Source organism: Topomyia yanbarensis, chromosome 2 (genome assembly GCF_030247195.1).
Source record: "Topomyia yanbarensis strain Yona2022 chromosome 2, ASM3024719v1, whole genome shotgun sequence".
Taxonomy (NCBI): Eukaryota; Metazoa; Arthropoda; class Insecta; order Diptera; family Culicidae; genus Topomyia; species Topomyia yanbarensis.
This window is the reverse complement of record NC_080671.1, coordinates 38,525,783-38,547,260: the sequence shown is the minus strand read 5'-3', so window position 1 is coordinate 38,547,260 and position 21,478 is coordinate 38,525,783. Positions and strand designations below refer to the sequence as shown.

Here is a 21,478-nt window from a genome sequence, read left to right as displayed (position 1 = left end):
ATGGATTCGGCATTAACATTCAAACCACATACGTCATACATCGTGGATAAGGCATCACGACAGCTTGGGTTCATCTTCCGAATAGCGAAAAACTTCAGGGACGTATATTGTCTTAAATCGCTTTACTGCGCGTTGGTCCGCTCAACGTTAGAATATTGTTCAGCTGTTTGGAACCCGTACTACCAGAACGGGATTGACAGAATCGAGGCTGTCCAACGCAGGTTCATACGTTTCGCCCATCATCATCTCCCATGGCGAAACAGATTTCAGCTGCCGAGCTATGAAAACCGTTGCCAGCTTATACACCTCGATACACTCAGCATTCGGAGGGACTGCTCTCGAGCCCTGTTCGTCTCGGACTTACTCTCTGCCAGAGTGGATTGCCCTACAATCCTCGGACGTCTGGATCTTCAAGCCCGCGTTCGAGCTCTACGTAATAACTCCCTTCTGCGAGTTCCGTTCAGGAGAACCAACTATGGTTGCCAGAGCGCTGTAACCGGACTCCAACGAATTTTTAACAGTGTGGCGACGGCCTTCGACTTCGACCGGACGCGGAATGCTATAAAAGCGAAAATGTTGTCAATTTTAAAATGTAATTAGTTTAAGCAACCACCATTGGGGCCAAGGGGCTTGTTGGTGAAGGTAATAAACATAAACATAAACATAAACATTTCATGAATTTGATAATATTTCTTTTTCATATTTTTCTTTTAATACTTTTTTAAATTTTATTTGTTTTATTGATTTTCTATAATTTATTCGAGCTTTTATTCGTGCATAACTCAAAACAGTGTTAAGAACCATAATAAGGATTATTTTTATATTGAACTTGCTTTATTTTTCATTGTTCAATGGAGCCTTCATTCTGCATCACAAAAATCACTTTGTTGAACGTTTCCAAAAGCAAGCATATCATTCTTTTTCGTTTATGTGCATTATCTTAAGCCAATTCCACCTTGGGACGGCCCTATTAAAAGCCACGACGCTGAAAAAGAGCTGGGAACTATCTGGTGTTATACACGAATTGGAAGGATATTCAAGCCGAACTGATGAATTTTCTTACGTATAATTTTCAATTTCAATTTTCTAATAATTCGGTTAAAAAGCTAAAAACAATACCTACATTCTTATTACTTCCGAAGCGTTAAAACTTCACAATAGTTTTTCAAAAGTAATCAAACAACCAAGAACAGAAACTTTCGGCAGCTATGTTTGCCAACAGCATCATGATTGGCTCTATTGCATTGTCGGTTCAACACGAATAGTAGGCTAGCAGGCAGGGGGTGCAGGAAGACTGTAGAGGTTCTGTCTTACGATTGTTCGGAAAAGTTTTCATGTCCTATAAATATAGTTAAACCCCGATTGCAAACACCGATAACACCTAAAACAATGAATAACTAACTCAAGCACTACCTACTTGAACGAGTTGGCGAAACTGCAAACTGTACAATGACGCACTTGGAGCAGCGTCCCCACCTACAGTCACCTAAAGAAAGCGCCAAAGGGCTTGTGCTATCGATTCGTTATATCCGTACACTCTGTCGTCATAATTAAACTTTTGCAGATCGAAATCAGCGGTGCCATCGTTTGCTACTCCTGATCCGAACTTGATGATACACGAGTCACGTTACAATGTCAAGCGATACACTTTCGCTAGCGTAACCCGTAAACAACGGCAGGGATTTGTAACATGCAGCTTTTCTTGCCCCGTAGCTTTCAATCAGTATACAATTTATGGAAGTCTGATGCATAGTTCATAAATCCTCCGATGTGATTGTAAAGTTCTACTAGTTCATAGGATTTGTACAATTTGTTGTTGCGATGGACGTCGGCAAAGATAATACAACATACTTGGGCGTGCAGCACGTTACCGAGCGTGCAGAGTTTGATTGAATCGTGGTGACTTGGCAGGTGTTCAGTTCGACTACATCTAGCCGTTTCTACACATTATCACGTTTAATTACAAATAGTTTAACCGGTAAATCACGATACGCTCACAGAATAGGATCTATCGAATATCGATAGATATTCATACATCGAATTTTGTAAATACACGCAGGGCTTATCACACGTTGCACGTTTTTCACTCCCATTATTTGCATCGATTACTTAAATATTATTGTGTTTTAATCAATCAAACGTCAGCCGGTCGGTCAGGGGCCAGCATCGGGCAATTGGTTGCGATTGTTTGCAATCGACAAACAACCCAAACAGAGTTTGTGTTGTATTTATATTGAATCTACGGTTATTTACCGTAGGGGGAAGCGGTTGGAACTGAACAAACAGGCACACAATAGGATGCATTATCTGTGGGCGTATTCAGGCGATGTTATTTAACAGTCATCGGCACGTAATACGTATCAATTTAATCTTGATGATGCATTGTCGGGTGCGATACTCGTTCCGCCAGGAGCTCTTTTGCGACAATTGCGGGACATTTTTTGACCCTTTGATCAAGGCATTGTGATTAACATGTTACCCGTGGGACTCAGCGACTGAATATTTAAATACTTGAAACAATAACTAGGTATATTTTAAACAGCACCAGGTCGCGTGAGATTAAGGTAAAACCCGGGAGGGAAAGAGTGCGTGGTAAAAATGAATTGAAAAAAAAAATAACGCCCCCGGGTGGACTCGAACCACCAACCTTTCGGTTAACAGCCGAACGCGCTAACCGATTGCGCCACGAAGGCGTGTTAGAGACGGTTTTATCTAAAGAAATGAAATACCACCAGCACCGGCTAAAACTTCAAGAGAAATACGATGACGAGTTGGAAACACAAAGAAGTGAAGTGAAATGTGAAAGACAGTATGATTGTAGTTCGGCGATAATTTATTTGCTATCTAGAAACTCGTTATCAAACAGGTTCCAAGCTTCTTTGTTCCACTTATCTCAAAACGACTCTTCACCAAGAAATGAGAAATTGGTTATACGTATTGAAAAGTGAATAATCGAAAACCCCCGTTAATGTGGTCTTCGAGTTATCACTATTAATTGGGTTGATTTAATTTGAAGCAATTTAAATTGAAAATACTTTGTATGAGAAGTCGTTCATTATTGTTTAAACTACTATAAAGGGAAGTTTATTACGAATGGATAGGAAGAATAATTAATTTATTTACTGATTTAAGAGACAGTTTTCAAAAGTGGGCATCTCTTTGTTCAAGGATCGTATTGATTTACTTCGGTTTTGATGAAACTTTCAGTGTTTATTTATGTATATGTGTAATATACTTTGGCGATCAGCTTAGTACTTCAACGGAAAGTGGAGTAAAATGGGCTACAAAATAATAAGAAATAGGTCGAAATTTTAAAATCTCCCTAACTCTGGTGTAATTTGATGAAATTTAGTTCTGCTTTGTTTTTTTCTGATAGGGCTGTGGGAGGGGTTGAAAATAGGATATTGCTTTTTATTTGTAATCGATATAGTGAAAATTATTTAACCCTTTATAAGGCCCAGAGCTATTAATGAATGTTATATTAATAGAAACACGGTTCTCAGGAATCAGAATATATTGGCTTAAATGGCACGTTCCCCGTATGTAGTCGGGGATTTGAGCCTCTCACACTTAGTTTAGAATATACATTTATTTCGTAATAAAAACTGTTTTAAAAATATACTGCTACCGCCCGTTAGAAAACGTCAGTCTTTGTAATGTTTGATGTATTTCCAACGAAATTGGTGCAAATATGAAGACATATCGAGCTGAATCAGAAATTCAAAAAGAAATTCAGGTGGATTACTGGTTTTTACCTGATTAACAGTAAATAACCCCTGGATTCTGAGGATAAGTTGAAAAATGAGACCACAGGTTACTGACGTTTATTTATTCACTTTATTTTTTTCTTTGCAATTTTTACCACTCATAAACCAAATTTTCGGATTAAAAATAGTTGTTTTTACAAATTTGCATCACCAACTTATAGGGTCTAGAGTATTTTTTTCAAAATCGAGCTAATTTTATTGTCCAAAAGGAAATCGCCGTATTTTTTTCAAAAAACTCTTCACCAATCTGACACTTTTCACTGTAAAGGGCGAACACGAAATTATTGCGACACCGAAAATGTCATGCCAATTCTCTTATAATGTTTAAAATCAAACCAAAATTTTAGGGTAGTTTTATACATATATTTACTTCAAAAATCAAAAGAAAAGTTAATTGATGGAGCCTTGAGCGTAAAATTGAACGCATTTTCGCTTGATGCCCTCCATCAAAGTCTTCACAGTGTCATCCGGTACCAGTTTCTCAGTTTTTTTTTTCATTTTCTTTATATGTCCTTCTCGTCATTCACTGCTCCACCGGGCGCAGCTCCGGACAGTTTGGCGGATTCATGTCCTTTGGAACAAAATGGACAGAATTGGCCTCATACCACTCCAGGACACTTTTAGAATAGTGGCATGATGCCAAATCTGGCCAAAATAGCGGAGCTTCGTCGTGCTGCTGCAAGAACGGCAAAAGGCGCTTCTCGAGGCACTCAGATTTGTAGATCTCGCCATTTACTGTGCTCTTTGTCACGAAAGGCTCACTCCTCAGTCCGCAAGAGCAGATGGCCTGCCAAATGAGATATTTGGAAGCGAACTACGACATTTTCTTCTTCTTAAATCTTTCGTCCACATAGAACTTGCTCTTGCCAGTAAAACACTACAACCCCGGAATTTGCTAAAAATCGGCTTTTATATACGTTTCGTCGTCCATCACACAGCAGCCATATTTTGTCAACATTTTCTCGTAGAGCTTCCGTGCCCGAGTTTTAGCCGTCGATTGTTGCCGCTCATCGCGGTTTGGGAAGTTCTGTACCTTGTATGTATGTAGTCCAGCTCTCTTCTTTGCATTCTGGACGTAGCTCTGCGACATGTCGATCTTTTTAGCCAAATCATGGCTTGAGACCTTGGGATTTGCTTTAATCATCCGCTTCACCTTTCCCTCCGTCTTTTTGTTCTCCGGTCCCGGTTTTCTTCCAGCTTCTTTGCCGTGGTCCAACGTCAACCGCTCCTGGAACCGCTCCAACACTCTGGAGACGGTTGAATGGTGAATGTTCAACATTTTTCCCAACTGCCGGTGCGACAGGTCAGGAAATTCCAGGTGTTTGGAAAGAATTTGTTCTCTCGACTCGCGTTGGTTCAACTCCATTTTCGTTGAATCGAAAAACACGACTTTGAGTTTGACAGCATGTAAACAATACACATCAATGAGAAAGTGTGCAAAATTTGGTTGATTTTTACCCAATGGTAAAAAAGTTATGCCCTGTTGAATGTATCGCAATAATTTCGTGTTCGCCCTTTATCTCAATGAAAAGTAATAAGAAGATTTGCCAGACTCCCAACAAGTAGATTTCATAAGATTGGAACTCTTCTCACTACATATTCCTGCGCTTTGAACGAAACGGAAAGGTGGCAATATAGTTGCCACTGCCTTATAAAAGGTTAAATTTTACCTCGAAAAAATGAAGTTATAGCTCTTTGCAACAACCTAGTTAGTTAAAAGAAGGATTGTATGAAAGAATTTTGGAGTAAATTTACGGATATATGCCTGTTGTTTTAACTTTTTGGGATGTCTTGAAATTAGAGAAATATTGAAGTTTAAACTTTAAATTTTCATAGATGTATTAAGCTCTGAGTTCGTTGCCAACCCACAAATAACTAGCTATAAATTATTATAAAAAATATAGAAAATCAAATTCTGGTATGGTTAGTAGTTAAAATAACGGAAAAAGTAACAGCGCAAAATACAATTTTGAAATGTCTTTATTGTGTGTTTCTGAGCGGGATGTTTCATTAAACATCTTTATCATTTTGCTGCATTTTGTCTCCGAGACTAGAGAAGTTGGATTTGAATGTTTCGTGTTCCACTCGTCAGTAACTGACACCGATTTGCTGTCAGTTAGCGATCCAGAGCAGCTGTGATTGGCTAACCGAGACATCACTCATTACCAACCAGTTACTTTACGCGTTCATACATGTTATGTGAACTGTTTGGATTTAATGTCTAACTAGCACCAATTTGGTGTTAGTTTGGATCTATCGTCTAACTGGCAGCAAGTTGGTGTCGGTTACTGACGAGTGGAACACGAAACATTCAAATATGTACATTTTCTCTAAGTTAGGTATTGTGCTCTTATGCGCAAATTGGTACACCCATTTTTTCCGCAAAGTTGATTGAATCCTGGACTAGTACATAATTAGTTGCATGCTGCCGGAATTATGACCTCTTTAATTTAAAATACAACAAAGTACGTTTACTCATACTTAATAAAACTTTAAAACGCAATGCGTTATACTGGGTTATAGCCAATCGAACCCAAATTTCGCGCAGTTATTTTGGACCTCAAAGAGAGCCCAAAAATTGTTTTGAAAAACTGATAAGTTTATTCTACCCTAACTACCATGCGAACCAGTAGAGGCTTTTCTCAAGGAGCAGTGCTGTCACCCCTTTCTGTGGTTCCTGATAGTGGACGAATTTCTCAATGAAATGGACGGTTCGGGATTCGAAATAATGGGTTATGTAGACGATATTGTTATCAAGGTTAGGGCAAGAATTATTCCAAAATTTCAAAACTGCCTTAAAATGATAGCTAATGGTGTAAAACGGAATATTTTTGGATAAATTTCCAAAAAATCACCGCAAGTTTATTTACGAAGAAAACGAAAGATAGCCTGAAATCACCTATCCATAATTGAACCACTATAGATTTGGCCATAGATTTAAAATATCATGTAACTTCGATTCCAAACTCGTCAACGGCTGTCAGGAAATTCTAATTTAGTATCTGACTAGTGCTAATTTGGGTACTCTTTTAGATACATCGTATAACGTGGCCCTAAGTTGGTGCTAGTAAGTGACGAGATGAATTCAAAACACAAAAATCCAAACTTAGTATCTTGTAGAAAGAAGTCGCAAGATCTCTCAGGGAATTCTTTACCAAAGATCTTTGAGCTCATTCTAGATTTATGGTAAAATGGGTAGTCACATAGCATGTATCTGGATGTTTCCTCCACTTGATGACATTTGCTGCAGGCACCAATGTAAGCCTTTCCTAACTCGACCAGATGTGCTCTGATGGAGTGATGCTCTGTGATTAAGTCAAACATTACCTTTAGTTCAGGTTCAGGTGCTAACTATGCAGAAGTCCAATTTTGCTCAAATTTCACCCGATTTTTTGATACCTTGGTTCATTTTTTAACCGGCGATGGACAAAACTCAAACTTCGCAAAAATAACTCCCTCCCTACTATAGATACAAGCTTACTTTTCATAATAAATAGTCGGTTTCATTGCATTATGCGCAGATTGCTTTTGAATGCATTATCTTGGGGTAAAAATAATAATTTCCAACTATAATAGATTCGTGAACAGTTGGTAATATGAATAGACAACCTGAATAGTGGTTGCAGTGGCAAAATTTTCCTTAATATGAAATTTGATTGCGCAAACTAATTGTGTCGGCACACAGCGAAAAATGAGAATCAAACCGAACGTCACTTGTGGAAGACTAGAAAAATTCTTTCATTATGCAAGTTGTAATTATCTTCAAACAAATAGATAAAACAGTGCATTCGGTACAACGGGTGTTATTAACGTCAAACGTCTAAAGTCACCTTGTAGGCCTATATTTTGAAACAAGCTCCTACATTAAATGGTTAGCTAGGGTAACGAGCCTATATTGGTCCTAACAGCGAGGGTGCCGTACTATTGCGTTAATTTCTCGATTTTCAATCGATGATATGCCCAAAAATTGCTATCAAATCATTTGCTCGGTTCCTAGAAACCCGTATAATTATAAAAACGGCTAAAGTACTCGTGTGCCTAAATTCACACACAATCATTTGAGCAAATGCTTAGAACAAAGATGGCAGACGCTGCTCTGAACATGGGTATGGTGACAACAGGCTTCAAATGGGTATGGTGACAATAGACTTCCGTTCTGCATAGTAACGAAAATACCGGTACGGAAACCGGTGGCAAACTCGGCACCTTAATTCTTTTTCTAAAATACCATTTTTCGCAAAAGCAATCGAGTTAGGTTTTTTCAATGAAGGTGCTTTTGACACCACGTGCTTTAAATCCATTTTGGAAGCAGTACGAGGTCGTGGAGCACCTTCAAATATCGCGAACTGGATACACGCAATGCTTAGCAACCGACATCTGCTCTTATCATTAAGACAAGTAGAGATAAGGGAAGTGAATGTCTGCGGATGACCTCAAGATGGTGTGCTGACACTACTATTATGGAACCTTGTCGCCAATGGATTGTTGAAGAAACTTAATTAGCTTGTGTTTCCGACGTATGGTTTCGCCGATGAGTATCATATAATGATCACCAATATTTGAATTAACACTCTTTTTGATGTGTTATGTGTTGCTGCGCAGCTGTGTGTTCAAGTTGAGGTATCAGTTAATCCAAATAATACATCAATGGTGCTTTTCACGCAACGAAATATTACAACCGGAGCTCGTGCATTGCAATTCTTTTTCTCTGTCTGAAATTATTGTCGCAGATCAAGTACGTTGAGATAATTCCTGATTTAAAACTCAATCGGTCTGCGCACATCATTACAGAATAAAGAGAGCAATTCAATTTACAATTCAAAGTAGATAAAGAAAATAAAAAAAAGTATATTATTTCTGTCTACTATCCTGGGCGCACTGCTTTCCGCTTCTTACGTTAATTTTCATTCTTGGTGGTGTGCAATGGTCAGGTTTACTCTCAGCCGCTTGCTGATCATTCCGTCTGCCTTCTTCCTCGCTTGTGTGGCTTTCCATGTGGTCGTCGCTAGAGCTTTGATTTTCGTTGTTACATGTTTGGTGTTTTCGAGTGACTCTGGTATAGCCGTCTTCTTTCTTGTTTTTTTTCTTCCCTAGGTTTGCTAACTATTGGCTTGGGGATACCGTGGAATATAGTTTGGCATGTTTTGGCTATCGCTGGTGTATCAGCAAATGTCGAAGGCTGTTTAGTGGTGGTTGTTGTAGTAGATGAATTTTGTTTAGTTGTTGTAGTGCATAGCTTACTGCAGTGTGCCGTCTGATTACAGAACGGACAGATGGGCATCTGCCCAGGGTGTGTGCATAGGGCTCTTTGTATGTAGTTAACACCTTGCGATGATCTGCCCCTTCGAAAGTGAAGTAAGACGGTATAGTTCAGTCGAACTCGCACCACCCAAACACCGTTGAAAATGCCAGAGAAAAAGTTTCTCCAAGTGTCGTTTGTGATGGATTCCATTGTCCCGTACTTCGACATGATTTTTTTTTATTTACTGCGGTACTAGTACGAGCTGCCTAATCGCGTAGGAGCATTTCGGTTTGATTATGGTCCATATACACGGAGATCTTGGGTTTGACGTTTTCATATTCGAAGCTTTCTTCATCGACTAAGCAGTTGAACGTTATGAGTGATACTTGTCTCGTATGATGTAGCTGCATGTGTGAAACTTCTGGGGGTTCTATTTTTACCTTGATCAACTGTTCCATTTAGCGCACTGTACGGGCGCGGGCCTGCGAAAAGTAAATCTCGATTGTGTTCTCTCCTAATGGGCGAAATTTATTTTCTCGTTCACTCATTTTACTCGCAGTTTGGGGCAACACAACTTTGTTGTGTCTATATGCTATGCGTACATATATTTTTATGTATCCTGTTCTCAAGCGATGTACATTCTGACTTATGATCTGTACGAAATGAGGAAGCAGACTGGGTTCACGACAACACCCACTGCTGCTCTAGAGGCACTCTGTTTCAGAAACAAGAAGCATTTCCTTCCGCATACCACCTTAACACACACACACAAGAGTGTAACGTCAAAAAATTGCTTGGGATGAGTATACACACTACTTACTGTGAACTTGCACTCACATGTAGTTTTTCTTTTTAAATTTTCGACGCGAGCATTTTGCAAGAATACCGAGTCGTTGCTGGTGTCTATTGTTGTGAAATGAGATTGGACCAGTCACATTCGCTTGGTAGATACTGTACCGATTCTGTGTAGCATACAACGGGGCAGAGAATTTGTGGTAGAGGAATTTATTTTTACTCTTTCAGGCAGCCTCAGAAGTCTTTACGGGTTACATACGAGGGTCGTTCAATAAGTTCATAGAAAAAGATGAAAAAAGACAGTTTTTTGGAAATTTTCTTTTTTATTTCTCAAAATAATCTCCTTTCAGCTCTACACACTTTCACAAACGTTTTCCAAAATTTTTATCCCGTCCAAAACATAGGATTTCGGAAATTCTGCAAAATAATCATTAGTTTGAGCAATTACGTCCTACTTGGAAGTGAATCGTCGTCCGCCAAGCCTGTCTCTATGTTCCTGGAGTATAGTAGTGTATCCTGGTTTCGTCCACAGTGACATATCGACGAAGAAATTCGGTAGGATTGCGATAGAAGAGCGTCAACATAACCACTCCACGATTGAACTTATTCTCCTCTGAGAGAACGCATCATCCATCCTGCCGAATTTTTTTTCTCAAACAATTATTCATGCAAAATTGAAGCGACTGTACCTTGTGATATCCCTGTGGCCTCAACTAATTCCCGCACTTTGATTCGCCGATCGTTCCAAATCAGATCAAGGATTTTATCGATAACTTCGGGAGAAGACACCTCAACTGGGCTGAACGATGTTCATCTTTGATAGTGATACTTACAAAAAAGTTTTTGCCGACAATACGAGCGCCACCTCTCGGATTTTCTAAGGACTTATTGAACGACCCTCGTACTTTTTTGCAAAATGTAGAAAGTTAGAATTCATCGTCTTTTGATATTACATTTCTCAGAGAAAAAGCAAGCATTAATTAAATGATAATTCTGATCGTAACTTGCAAACGAGCGTTAAAAAAACTTTTCTGCCGTATGAGAGTCCGAAAAGGCCGCACAATTTGTGGCATTTTACAAAGCACAATTGCAGTATTTTAGTCAGGTACTGGACTTTACATAACTCATTTATCACAAGGCTACTATTCAGCGTGCTGAGTATTATTCGCGTGATCTTTGTGAATCCAAATATCAACAACAACTAAATGTAAAAAAATAACAGGTAAATGTATTGGAAAGCTTGAGGCTCCTATTTTATGTATTGATTTTTGTTTGGGTGAAAACACAGTTGTTTTCAAGGCGCTCGTCACTGCGAAATGGGCGTACGGGGCTATTCGGACCTTCTAATTCCATCAACCACCGTTCAGCGGCTGGCGGCTACGCACACGATTGCATATGCCACAGCAAATAAAATACATGATGCGTCAATCGACAGCTGTGACTAACCAGGCTAAGTTTTTGAAACTCATTTTTTTTTTTATTTTTAGACTAAGTTTATGAAATTCAAATTTTTATTAACAACAGTACTAATAATATGCTGTCATTGTTAACCGATTGTGGGAAAAGTCTACCCACTTTAATTTTATATAGTTCTGGTATTTCCGTATCAGTAATGGATTGGTACTACCGGCACCACAACCCAGCTCGGTACATATATTTGAAAAAAGGGGGTGCGCGTTATTTACGTTTTAATATTCATTGCGGTTTGCTATTCCCAGTACACCAAAAACAGACATTTCCTCGAATACCCTAAACCATCCTAACAGTTCCGGTTTCATAATATATTAATACGATGCAACAGTGCTCAGCTCTCAACCCAATCGCTTATTTATTTTGCGCTTTATTTTTGCTTCACATCCCCAGAATATTGAAACAAGGCAAACACTAATTAAACCACAGCTCTTCATCTTTTTCTGTTCACTCCCTTGTACGTTGAATTGAGCGACCGAATATTCATATGCTGCAGCTGCAAACTTTGCCCATGCAGTATATCGTCTTATCACGTTCCATGATAAACTCGGTATGATGCTTGTACACAGAATGTTCAGACGTGACATTGATGCGTCGAGTGAAAGAACTTGCAAACAGGGGTGTAACAAGTGTTTTTTCATATGCCCCAAATATGTCAAAAGTTTGGAGCACCATTCTGCTGTTTTCGTTTGTTTTGGTTAAATGCGGTGGTAATATTTTTTTGCATTTCTAAGGTCGATGACATGCTGACGCGGAAAAGTGAAGCGTCTGTGAACGCAGATGAAAACTTACGCGTTCTACACACATAATGTATAGAGAGGCTTGGCTTACCGCAACCGCATCGCATTTCGCGCAAGCATGTCATCGGTCTAACATCTCTGATGGAATAAGTTTTAAACAAGAAGCTGAGTCATATGGTCATTTATAATGGCCAACAAAAAATATATGTCTTCTATGTGTCCTAAAAACGTAATGTGTAGAAAATGTAAAAATATAAAATTACTATGTATTCAAATGGCCATAATTTATTATACATATATTTCTGCTTTTATATTTTTATGGCTCGCAGCAACTCTCATTGTTTTATCACCCGTTCGTGTCATTAAATAAGCTAACCATAAACTAGAGCAACAGCGAAAATGTTCATGATAAATTTTCGTACACAACGAGAATTGTCAATTCACCAGTTCTATTACTGCACGAACCAACCATCGAAATTGTTGATGACTTATGTGTGCGCAATTGTGAAAAGCTGTTTTACTCCTTCATAAAAAAGCATCTCACAAGACTTCCCACAAAAATCCATACAAAAAAGACCTATGATGCTGAGTTACCGAATATTGAGATACAACTATCAAGGATTGCTCTCTCAAACCGCCATCGGAGGAATAGGTGCGAAATTAGTTCTGGCCACAAAATCCGCGCACGGTGGATTCAGTGCTTCAAACGAACACTCAAACAAAGCACGCAGGAGAAAAAAAAACAAGTGGCAAGGGGCTAAATATGGAAATAAATAACCACTTCCCGCGGCCTTGGCACCAAAAACGAAATGCATTGAATTACCTTACAGTTTGCAAACAGCCGTCCGTCATTCGTGTGCGGCGCGAAACTGCGTAATGGTGCGGGAAAATGGCGAATCGGAGGCTCGCAGCAGCGCGGGGGAAAAACTGTGTGCAATGGAGCTTATAATTCTTCAGCCATACACGTTATAGTTTTTGCTGGGGAGACTCTTCCAGAAGCTTTGGGAGGGGGGTTGAACTTGTATTTTTGTTTTTCTATTTTATTTTATTTTTTGTATTTTTTCGCCATTTGAGACCATTGAGCCGAATTGTGGCCGCAACAGCGGGAAAGACCGAACAGAGACCGCATCCATTTCAATTATCGCCTTTTATGAATTCACACCAATTGTGAATGGCCGACCGGCGTTTCGTGCATTTGTGCCACCGAACGTTTTTAATGAGGGAATTAAAAATTGCATCAGGAGAAAAAGAACTTGCACTCACGGCTGCTGTTTAATGCGCGTGCTCACGCAAATTAGCACGCAATTTTCCGTTTCGTAGCGGTTGCCGGAAAACGTTGCGCTCGAATTGATGCACGAAAGTGCACTCTGTGGCGTGCGTATTCACTTGTTTAGGGTCATTAAACTAACCGCAGATAGAATAGGCTGAGAAGTAGGGTTTGTTCTCGCTGAATGGGTATCGATTTCGAATGAGTTGTACAGTGGTTTGTTGAAGTAAAATTAGCGGGAAATATTTGTTCTTGCTATCTTCATGGGATTTAGAGATTATTTTCATCTAAAATTTTAGAGATGCAGAATCCACCTGGTTAAAGACTCGCCACGAGACTTAATTCGAAGAGGATCACTTCGAATCCTTCTCGAACGAGGGCTGTTGACAGGTCTCGTGCTCAATTGGAATGACACTGACAGATAAATGGCAAACAAACGATAGAGATGGCGAGTCTTTATCCAGAGGGATTCAGCGTCCTTAATCTAAAAATGTCATTTTGAACAGAATCAGCGAAAGCTTTTCACTCCGGAGTTTAATTTTAAGATGACATATAACAGAAAAATATCAAAACAAACATCAAGTTTCAATTAGAATCCAGGACAAAAAAAATGGCTTGATGCAGTTTAGTCGAAAAGAAGATACTTTAACATACTTTCATGAAAAATTGCAACTTCAACGGCGTTATGATAAACTCGCAGACTTCCGGGGCCATTTATTTCCAATATCGAACCAGCTGGGCAGCGTCCTGAGTTGTCTTTTCGGTTGCCTTTACGTTTAGCTTGATAATTGCCTTATACTTTTCGATTGGTCGGAATTGCGGGCAGTTAGATACTTTCGACGAAATCCACCTTATTATCGCGGTACCACGGGAGCAAGCTGTAGTGTGGCAGCTTGTTAAATTTGTCCAGAGCATCAGCGGACTTTTGTAATCTTGAATGAAAGGTAGAAGCTATACATTTCTCTAAGCACTCTTGCTTCTACAGTTACGAGTGCATAGTTTGGTTGGCGCTGAAAAGTTTGGTTTTGGGACCGCAGCGACAAACTGCTTGCTAAACCACAAGTTTCTGGGAGAATGTAACGGCGTAAAGAAATGTGAATTTAAAGGGAACATCACCTCCTGCTTCGACTTGATAAAACTTTTGTCTTTAAACCTCCCTGAAATCCATCTACACATACTTTATCATGGACGACAATGACCCGGCCGTACAACTTCCCGACGCGTGTTCTGAATTAGATTCTGCTTCATTGCTTTCATCATCCTTACTTGGAAGCACGGAACGTATGGTAACCTGTTCCCAGACTGATGCTCTGAAAGGTACTAATGTTCGTATCGTTTTTTGGTGATATCCTGATCAGAGTCCTAGGTTCAATCTAAACATCTTCCAGTTCAACTGTTGATCCAAAGTTTCAGCACTACGTTTGCTTCCAACCTTCCAGGCCAAACTCTTGTCATGACGGAACTACTTGACCATGGAAGAACCGTCAAATTTCTCGATATTTCTACTCAACCATGTCTGGTTTTCGACGTGTGAGTTGTAGAGTGAAAAGAAAAAATGCCTTTATCGGTCCACCTCAGAGTCGATTCCTAGTCCCACCAGGAGTGTCTGTTTCAAATTTGAATCAAATCAGACAAGTCTAGCTACCGTATTAACGTGCTGAAGTCTGCATAGGATTTTTGACAATTTATATAGAGGAAACCCAGTAGCCTACAACTTTATCGAAAACTGAAAATCGATCCAGCTTTGTTAGAAAAAGTTATTAAGGAGGGATTATCATATAAACGGTCGAAATCATATTGGATCTTTACGCGTGGCTCAAAAAAAGTTTCCATGTTAAAGGATTATTTTTTTTATGACTTCATTATGAATATGTAAAACATTTTTTCGTTAAAGTATTTATTGAACGAATTTGGGAGATATTAACGCTCAAATTCAAAATGTTTTTGGATTGGTGTAAATATAATGCTGCTAGGGAATGATAGATAGCGAAAAGTCAGGATGTCATGAATCGGAATGTGAGTTGATCTTCTTCGAACTCATAAGGATTCTACCAATTGGGATCCGGCATCACAATGTTCAGTGCACGACCAAACAACATACTCAATGTCTTGGCATCTCTCACCGCAAGCAGAATGAGATGCGCATCTAAAGTATAATGATTGGACTAGACATCTAGACATCATTTGAATAAAATGCCGACTAGGGTCGGGAGAATCGGTTTTACCGTTACAGGAATAGGGTAAAACCGCCCGAATGTCTAATACCGAAAATAACGGTTTTATATACACAAAAATCGAAATTTTTTGATAGAAAAAATCATTTTCAAAATACACTAAGGCAAAATGCATAGCGAAATGATGACTAGAAAAGTAACAAAACTAAGTTTTCATCAGTTTAATATGGAAATCATACAACTTGTATGATTACCTTTACATTTTACAAGTTATAACATATATCAGTCGTTCGAGTTTCATACGAGCATCTTATGATTCTCATAAACATAAGAGAAATGCATAATATTGTCTTATGATAATTCAAAGATGCCTTATGGAACATGAAATCATAGCAAACCGGTTTGACCAAATAAATGCCGTTTCATAAGATAATCTTATGATTTACATACGTGCTACTTGTGGCTAAAAATTATACGATATTCCTATGAAATTCGCTGAATTTTTTGCCTGAGTGTAGGGTTTCTGGAATTATTGTTATAGAGCATACGAAACACTTTGAAAAATCGTGAAACGTTTTGAACAGCTTAGTGGAGTGTAACAATTAACCCTCTTAAAAAACGGAAGGCATCTGTCTTAATTGCTAAACTTGACTTTTTGTGGGCATTACTTGCCCGTGTAAGCGGAGAAATACAAAACTTTTACAAACAACAAAGTCTTCCGCTAGGCCAATAAGCACAGTTGCAACAAAAAATCGTTTATGTGAACCAATGCATAGAAAACCGAATAAAATAAAAAAAGTGGTTAATACATAAGAACCTGCTTCAATTAGTCTTGCATATCTGTGTGTGGCTGAAAATAAAAGCCATATTAAACTGCGTAAATTCTTTTCCGATATATTAAGGTGAAAAATCCGACCAAAAATTTCAAAAATAAAACGCACACTAAGATCCTTCAACGTAAGATTCGTTTAAATAGAACTTCGAGTTTTAAAATGGCCGGTTTTGACGGTGACGTAATTTAACCAACTTTTATTCACTTATTATTGCTAAATTTATTTTGATAAGGATGTAAAACATTCACGCTTTAGACTGCCTTTATGAGTTTATAAGTGCTAAAACGTAATCACCGGGGTGTTTTCATTGTTGCGATATAGCGATCCTAGGTATGTGAAGAAGATCGTGAAGGATTCGAGCGGTTGTATGTTAACGTGTTTGATCGTATGGGCGTATCCGCCATTGGTCCCCTGAGATTTTCAGTGTATATGAATTGGTTTTTTTTCGAGACGAAGATTGAACGCATGGGCCTACGCTATTAGGATATAAGGTAAAGGCTTTCGGACATGACTGATTCATGTTCGCGTGGTAACAGGTGTTGTATAATTGCACTTGAGACGAACTTTATTGCTAACAAATTGAATTGATTACCGAGGCGTTCCTATATATGCGAGACCGCAGGCGTCGGAGTGCGCTGATGATCACCATTATATGATCGAATGCGTGACCAGATTTGTACTATCGCGAAGGTCGCGATCATTTCTACGTTGACGTGTTTGATCATATGGGCGTTTTTATGTCGCGTATGCTAGCGTGCCTATAACTTCGAGGGTTTGAATTCGTTTATATAACCCTGTAACCATTTGCATCATCGGGTGGGCTCGTCGTTTTGATGTCTAATATTTAGTGTACGGTTCAAATGAAGGAAGAAAGTGAGCTCCTCAATCTCACTGGGGTCTACAACTATGGCGCCCTGCCTTGTGTATATATGTGCCGTATTTTAGAGTGGGAGCTTCAGATGAGTGTGGGTCATGATCGTGCCAGAGCGGGTGTTTATATGATGGCACTTGATACCGCGTTTATAAATTCGTAATTGCTACCACGAATTGACTTAATCGCCAAGACGTTTATATAATTGCGACATCGATGGCGTAGGTATGCGTGAATGGTCGCGTTTGCGACCGGGTTTGTACTACAATTACAGACGAGACGGGAAATATCATCCACTAAAACACTGCTTAGTGGGATATACCACTGAAGAATTTTAAAAGCATCGAATTTTTTTTGTTGGTTTAAAACATGATTTAGGGCCTTAAAATGGTATGTCGAAATATGGAAGGCGACAATAATATATAAATGTTCAAATTTTCAATTCTGCCGTCCGCAACCCTCTTATGTATGCCCTGAGCGTACTGGAAACTGATTTTTCTTGAAACCACCGCTTTTGTGCCAGCCGCAAATGTAACTCGAACAAATGATTTTTGATCGTTCTGAAATTTTTACACTATATTGCAAATTACTTTTTCCAGCGACGAACGTAGGATTTTATTTTTCCATTTCCATTTTTTACTGCGTAATTTTGTGTCGATTTTTAACACATTTCCAGCGCTTTTGTACTAAAATGTATGCCATTTCGCGAAAAAGCAAAATATCGAAAAAAATCCTAAGTAAGTCGTTTGTTATTGTTCAAAGAAATCGAAAAAAATTAGTTTTTGGTACTAAGTCAAAAATAAGATAGATTTCCGGTCGTGAACGCCCATCAAGAAAAAATTCCAAAATATGCCTATTTTTTCATGCTTTTTACATTTCTTATAAAAGAAATGTATAGAATTCGCTCAAACTGTCAAGATTTTTTCCGAGGCCCGGAGGGCCGAGTCTTATATACCAATCGACTCAGCTCGACGATTTGGGACAATGTCTGTGTGTGTGTCTGTGTGTGTGTATGTAACGGACAAATTCTCATTCGTGTTTCTCAGCAATGGCTGAACCGATATTATCAAAACCAATTTTAAATGAAAGAACTAAAAAACAGTATGAACGCTATTAATTTGTTTTTGTTTCTGATGTTTAGTTTCCAAGATATGAATGTTTGAATGCGTAAAAATGGCGTGTTTTGCAGTTTTTTAAAATTATCTGCCGAAATTGACAACATAGATTAACAATTTATATGTTTTTAGACAGATTCAACAAATACCTTTCGAACAAGCTATAGATTGTTGAAATCGGACTATTATCAAAAGAGATATTTAACACTAAATGGGGACGAAAGATTTTTATCATTTCCCATTGCCAGAAATATGACCAAAAACATGTAATCTATTATTAACGCCAAAACGGCTTATTTTAGGTAAATAGTATCTTCGGAGAATTTAATGGAGGTAATATGCCCTTTCTTTTGGTATTGTGTTTTTGCTGATTAATCCCCCTATGAGTGAGATATTTTCACAAATTTTCTTGGAAGTGATTATATCGAAATGATGTCTTCAGCAAATTTGTAGCTCTTACTTTTGCGAATAACTTTACTAAAGACTTTAAATATCTATTTTGAATACTTTAAAAGTTATGGCTTGTTGCTTGTTGATTACTCTTTGTTGCCTATTTATTGTTCAATATAGTAATAATCCATTGAAATAAGCTAAACATTATTTCGATAAAACCAATTTTGTATTTCATTTTACTATCTACAATCGCTAGAAATAATCACCGAACACTTCCAAGTTGTCTGGAAGGAACTTGATAACTTATCAGTACAAAAATGTTCATTTGTGCGAACCTTCTGACTGCAATTTTTCTAACTTATAACCATCGGATCGATCTGAATACCGGAAAATGAAAAGCGAAATAAATAACTCCAAGCAACGGCGTAGCCAAGAGAAGGTTTTGGGGTTTAACACCATACAACCCCCCCACACCACACCCAAAAAAATTATTGGATTGAAGTTGAAAATTTATTGATGCAGACTGATTTAATTCAATATTACAATAACAATTATCTGATCCGTAGATTGATAACCTATTGATGTAGGGGAATTATGGTTAAAACCGACACCTTAAGCTTAACACTTTTTCTAAGTTGCCACAAAACCAATAAAATTATAATTTTAATGCACAATTCTTCTTCAGAAAATTCTTAACAAGACTTAATTTTTTCAGCGCTTCGAAAAATTAATTTCATTAAAAATTATTGGTTGTAAAACTTGGAAAACAAAGTGACTTTTTGTAGGCACTGCGGGTAAAACCGACACCCTATAGGGGTAAGATCGACACCCCCTTTAATTTATTTTCTCTCCACTTTATTAAAATCTTTATCTTTATTAAAAATTAGATATATGCGTGATTAATAAAGTGTGAGTATGTATGATGCAAAATATGTGCTTTTTATTGCTTCATCATGTAGTGAGGGGAAGATAGTTCGAAAGCATAGTACTAGAAATAAGAGTATTTTATGCTATAGGATTATTTATTGGTATGAGTATTTCCAAATAATCCTTGCGCACATCATTGCAACTTCCAGTGTCATTTTATTTCGTAAGAGAAGATTTGCAAGCGTTCTACGTTCTGCTAATTGGATTCATTCACTTATAAGTGACACACACACATTTCTTATCTTCTATCTTTTTCAGATTTGATTTTTCGGACTTTGATTATCAACGATCTATTGGGGTATACATAATATCATTGTCTCATTGTGATAAAGTTCGTCTATGACAAACCAAGACAACACTAGAAATTCGGTTTGATGAGCTTTTTGGAGAAATAGCAAAAGCTTCGATAGAATTAGATAAGCAAAAATTCCAATTTTTGATTTTTAAAGAGACTTATAAGAAATAAACACAATAAAAGTATTTCTGTGTATTTCAGCTATTACTATAGTGTGCTAATAGTGTAATTGAAGTGTCACAAAGATCCCCAGCCTTTTGTAATGAATCGCAAGTAAACACAACCATCTTAACAGTGTGTCGGTTTTACCCTAAGCAAAGGGTGTCGGTTTTACCCCAACAGCGCACATTTTTTTATAAAAGCAATTAAAAATATTGAATTTCTCAAACTCGTCTTCAATGCATCTAATTGATCATAGGAAAGGCCGATAATAATAGGTACAGAAAAATGGGGTGATTTGAAAAGCTTTTGTTCGGTTAAAACCTTAAAATCTATCAACGAAATTTTACATCCAGACGAGTATGAACGCTGCTGTCGTATGTTTTGTTTATTTTTCTGATATTCGGCGCACTAACGTAAATCCAATTTTTATTCAAATGCTCTAGATAAACGTACTAATAATAATGTATCATTATGAAATGAATAAAAATTTGATTTCTAGGCAAAGTTGAGGGGTGTCGGTTTTACCCACAGTGTCGGTTTTTCCCACAATTCCCCTAAACATCATGAGGACTTTTGATAAATTGTCGGAATGGGGTCCTGATATGTAACTGATCTATTGGTCTTGATTTCACAGTTGTCTAATAGCATCAATATTAAATTCCTGCCTGAAAACATTCCAATAGAAAATTCCAGAGTTCTGTAATCAATCATAATACTCAGATTTATTTTCAAATTGAGCTCGTTTTTGTAGAAATGTACTGTAATAAGGGTCTTTATTTAATAGGAAGCGTAGTTAAAATTGATTTAATGTCTATGAAACATAGAACTGCTCACCAAAAAAATGCATAACTTTCAACATTTGCTAAAAATGTTTTTGCCTTTCTCATTCACTCTAAAATTCGTCAATCTAATCCCGACCCGGAGAGCCGTGTGTCATATGCCAATCGACTGAGTTCGTCGAGATCGGAAAATGTCTGTGTATGTATGTGTGTATGTGGAAAAAAATGTGACCTCTGTTTCTTAGAGATGGCTGAACCGATTTGCACAAAGTTAGTCTCAAATGAAAGATACAACCTTCCCATCGGCTGCTATTGAATTTTTTTATTGATTGGACTTCCGGTTCCGGTGTTACGAGTTGAAGAGTGCAATCACACAGCAAATTCCGATATAAACTGAAATGAAAAATTTTCAAAATCAAATTTGTATTTTTGATGCCAAATGACTTTAAAATGCATGAAACATTGAGATGTTTGACAAAAATTGGCGTCTTTGGACTTTGGTACATTTTTGCCTTTCTCATATAGAAAGGTAATGCAATCACTCCAAAAATCGTCAATCATACCGGCCCGGAGGGAGTATGCAGTGAGGGGTTGCTACTTTAAAATTAAAACTAGGTTTTTATTTTAGGAATGCGTCGAGTTGAGACG

General features: G+C 38.0%; 1 protein-coding gene and 1 non-coding gene across 4 annotated transcripts in view; both read right to left on the bottom strand.

Moving 5' to 3' along the window:
• The window catches only part of LOC131683070 (disintegrin and metalloproteinase domain-containing protein 10-like), a 257,886-nt gene that overhangs the window by 95,644 nt on the left and 140,764 nt on the right, over positions 1–21,478 (bottom strand). The gene's annotated exons all lie outside the window — the stretch shown is intronic.
• Trnan-guu (transfer RNA asparagine (anticodon GUU)) lies at positions 2,620–2,693 on the bottom strand. Its single transcript has one exon. It is a non-coding gene; the product is annotated as a tRNA-Asn (tRNA).